This window comes from Myotis lucifugus, unplaced genomic scaffold (assembly GCF_000147115.1).
Source record: "Myotis lucifugus unplaced genomic scaffold, Myoluc2.0 scaffold_3518, whole genome shotgun sequence".
Lineage (NCBI taxonomy): Eukaryota > Metazoa > Chordata > Mammalia > Chiroptera > Vespertilionidae > Myotis > Myotis lucifugus.
The window spans coordinates 1-4,556 of record NW_005874566.1 but is presented as its reverse complement, the minus strand read 5'-3'; the positions used below and the strand labels follow the sequence as shown (position 1 = coordinate 4,556).

Genomic DNA, 4,556 nt, shown 5'->3' with positions numbered 1-4,556 from the left:
AAAGAACAATATTTCACAACACATGGTGGTTGTATGAAATTCAAATCCCAGTGCCCACAAATGAAGTTATGTTGGAGCACAGCCATGCTCATTCATGTGTGCAGTGCTGATGGCTGTTGGTATGCTGCAAGGGCAGAGCCGAGTAACTGCAACAGAGAACCCAGAGCCTGCAAAGCTGGAAGCACTTACTATCTGAATCTTTTTTAAAAAAATATTTTTATTGATTTCAGAGAGGAAGGGAGAGGGAGAGAGAGATAGAAATATCAATGATGAGCATCATTGCTTGGCTGCCTCCTGCACGCCCCACACTGGGGATGGAGCCCACAGTCCGGGCATGTGCCCTGACCTGGAATCGAACCGTGGCCTCCCGGTTCATTGGTAGACACTCAACCGCTTAGCCACGCCGGCTGGGCTATCTGAATCTTTATAGAAAAAGTGTGCCAACCCCTGCTCTACAGCCCCAGCAGGAACCCGCTCCACTAGATGACCACTCCGTCCTGCTTGGGACCTCACTTCTGATTGCGGATTAAGTTAGATTTCAGAGCCTCAGAGGGCATGGTCAAGGGTGGGAGTAATTAGAAAAGGGAAACATAGAACATCTGATCCTAGAGCTCAAAGGGACCGCAAAAATACCAGAGGCAATGTGAATATACTAAGAATTCATTTTCCTTTTTGCTGGAAGAGGATTGATTTTAGAAGTCATTTCTGGAAAAAAAAATTGCTACAAGGTGGCTCAGAGCCCCAGTTATGGGGCCAGAAAGATTCTTCCCCAGCCCAGTTCTACCAATGTCAACACCTGTGAACTGAGTGTGTTGGTGGTTTTGTTAGGCCTCAGTTTCCTAACCTATAAAATGGGGACAATAGCAGGTGAGGATGAAATGAGATGGTACATGTGAAACTCACCCACAGCCCCGCACATCATAAACAACTCATGAGGACACTCCTGATGTCAAGTTCTCAGGGGTCGACTCAGGAGCAAAAGTGAAACACCTGGGGATGCCCTGCTCTAATTCCAGGAACCCTACCGAGTGTCCTGACTGGAAACGTGCCCCTGGTCCTCAGCCTCCCACCCAGCCCTAAAAAATGTCCAACAGGTGCTGGGCTCGGCCTGGAGCTCTGACAGCCGCCTCTGCCCAGGCTCCCCTGCTTGTGCTCTGCCTCTCCAACCCTCTACCAGGCCAGACTTCCCAAAACACAAAGGCTGCAGGTCTTTGATCACAACCCTGTTCCTTATCGCCTTGGCCTGGTATTAAGGGGCTTCCATCGCATGGCTCCCCCTGGTGGACCAACCTTATATCTTCCCCTACTTCACATCCTCAATCTCTCTGGTCTTACTCCCTGATGTGAACGCACCATGCTCACTCCTGCCTCCAGCATGGCCCCTACTGAAAAAGTCTTTCCCAGTCCTCTGCTTGAACCTATGGGTGGGACGTTTGGAAATGGTAAGTTCTAGAAATCATTGGAAAGAACGTAATTTAATCTAGAGCCCTCTGCTTTCCTTTAATTCATGTGGAGAATATTAAGCTGGATACCCAACACATTCATCATAACAAAATAAATTGACTAAGAGGTCAAGATGTAAAAATTTAAAAATTGTTGAAGAAAACATGGACAAATTCCCTATGTTCTCAAAGTAAGGAAGGCCTTTTTATGTATGTCACAAAATTCAAAAGCTATAAATAAAAGCTATAAAAAAGGTTTTTTACACGTGGAAACAAATAATCTATGCTAGCTATTTTTTTTTAAGACAGAAACTAGAGCACTGTTACTATCTACATTGCTTAGGGTCACGGGGGCATGAGAAAGGGAGCTTGAGTGACGGGTGATCATGGCCTTTGATTCTATAAAAACATCACAACACAGATAACATACCTGTGCGGCACGGAGCTTCTGCCTCTTTGGTTCAACTTCTTTGACCACCCGAGAGTACAGGTCCATGGCTCTCACCCACATGCACATGGATTTACATGCTTTAGATACTTTCTCTACTTTCTCAGGCACAAAATCAGGATTGTTAATATACTTTTGAAGCTTTGCCAATATCTGAGGCTTTATGTTTTCCTTATCATATTCTAAAAGTCTTCTGAGAAAGTTAGAATCACCAAGAAGTTGCTTTGCTGTTGGCCAATCAGGCCTGAAAGACAGAAGTGGTAAGTTAGTAGCACTGTAATAAAATAGCATGGGAACCCAAAAAATGCATTCCTTGGAGAACATTAAGATATTACCCCAATAAGTGGGTAGTTTTCATCTCAATACTATAATCCCAGTAAATGGTGGTTATGTACACCCTAATTTATGGGCAGACAGGTAATTGGATGGCTGATGTTTCGTACTATCCAGTTTTAGCAGGGAACGAATCATAAAATCATAGAGTTTTAGAAATGTAAAGCAACATAGAAAAACAAGTTTTATCATTAAAATGCCCCAGGCACTCACCTTTTAACCTTCTGCCAGGACACTACGAATCACCTTCTAACTGATTTTATGTCTCTCAGTCAACCTTACCTCCTGTGAACTTTGGCCAAATTGGTCTTTCTCACATGAAAATCAGATTTTGTTGAAAATGTTCAATGGTTCTCAGTGCCCTGTGGCCAGGGCTCTCCATCTGTGCTTTGCAGGGCTGCCAGGCCCCACTGAGGTGCTGGCCAGAGGGTCTGGTGGAAAGCCTGGCATGGGAGTGCTCTAGTCCTCTTCCCTTGCTTTGATTGGTTTTACATAGAAAGGTTTCTTATAATTTTTATTGAAAAATAAAAAGATTATATCACTAAAGAAAGCTTGAAAACTACATGTCTACAAACAGTATGTGAGACCTTTCATGATGTAATCCCTGCCTTCCTGCCTAGCCCAACCCATCCCATGAGCATTGAAGGTCGCTGGGCTCTCTCTACACTCCCGTTCTTCACCTGAGCATCATCTCTCAAAAACCCCACTCACCTCTCCCCAGGGCACTCTGATCTCAGCCCTCCTAATACTATGCAACTTTCTCATGTCTTGAAATTACTATTTTTCTTTTTTTTTTTTTAAATATATTTTTTTTATTGATTTTTTACAGAGAGGAAGGAAGAGATATAGAGAGTTAGAAACATCGATGAGAGAGAAACATCGATCAGCTGCCTCCTGCACACCTCCCACTGGGGATGTGCCCGCAACCAAGGTACATGCCCTTGACCGGAATCGAACCTGGGACCCTCCAGTCCGCAGGCCGACGCTCTATCCACTGAGCCAAACCGGTTTCGGCGAAATTACTATTTTTCATGTCTGTCTTTGCAGCAGACGGTATGTGCCTTGTTAAAAAAAAATGCTTGTTGAATCAATTTGCTGAATGACTGCCCAAATCAATGAGCGGGTAGAGAAGAGAATGAACACTGAAAAAAAAAACTGCAAAGAGATTCCACCAGGTGTTTCGGCAATACATGATTCTGGGTTACTCACTTGGCATTCAAGAGAATGGAAATTGCTTCCATAACAGTCATGACCAAGTCTGGGGGCTTCGTAAAAACTCTGATTTCAGATATATCGGCTTTATCTAAGGAGTCCAGTGCTTTATTGGCGGCATCGAGTGCAGGCAGAGCTTCTTCAAGGTCTCTCTGAGCATCATCAGCTATTGCTTGGGTTTCTTCGGCTTTGACTTTGGCCACTGCTTCATCTTCTCGCACAACGCTGCGGACCTAACCATTGAAATATGACTGCTTACGTGGTCTCAATATTTGAATTTCAATACTTAAAAACAAAGCCAATAATAATGTCATATTTGCCCCTTTGGATTAGGTTTATAGGCGGCACTTAGCTACACTGAATTTTACCCTCTCCCACTCTTTTTTTTTTTTTTTTTAATATGAAACGCTTCACGAATTTGCATGTCATCCTTGCGCAGGGGCCATGCGAATCTTCTCTGTATCGTTCCAATTTTAGTATATGTGCTGCCGAAGCGAGCACTGGGTTCCACTCTTTAGGTGCCACTCTTTAGGTTCACTTTTCTTCAGGGAGAGAATCAGACTGTTTTATTGAAGGGAGATTGTTTACAACTTAAAATCAATGCTAATTATTTTAACGACATGGAAGATAAAAAATCCAATCATTTGTCATTGTACATAAGTGATCAGTTGGTGATTAAAGCTTTCTCACCCACAAGTCAGGTTATTCAGCATACCTGATCAGCATTTTCTTGATCCACTGCCAATTTGTCCATCAGTGCTTCGACATTTTGTGATTTTGTTAAAAGGACAGGTTCTAAAGCAGAAAGATCTAATTTCATCGCATCTACTAGTATGTTGGTTTCTAATAGCTTGGTAAGACCATTTGTCACCCGTTCACGTGCCTAAATGACAATGAAAATATTTATTATAATGAGTATTAGAAACTATACATTTACTGAAATCTCTTACTCATGTAATAGAATTTTACATCTGCAGAATTGGTAAATCAGTTTGTAATATTTAAAATTGTGACTGTATGCCCGACCAGCATGGCTCAGTGGTTGAGTGTCGACCTATGAACCAGGAGGTCAAGGTTCAATTCCCGGTCAGGGCACATGCCCGGGTTTCGAGCTCGATCCC

The 4,556-nt window shown here is 43.1% G+C and overlaps 1 non-coding gene across 1 annotated transcript; it reads right to left on the bottom strand.

Moving 5' to 3' along the window:
• Positions 1-3,829: 3,829 nt before the first annotated feature.
• Positions 3,830-3,936, bottom strand: LOC111824644. The gene has a single exon (XR_002827743.1). It is a non-coding gene; the product is annotated as a U6 spliceosomal RNA (small nuclear RNA).
• Positions 3,937-4,556: the final 620 nt, after the last annotated feature.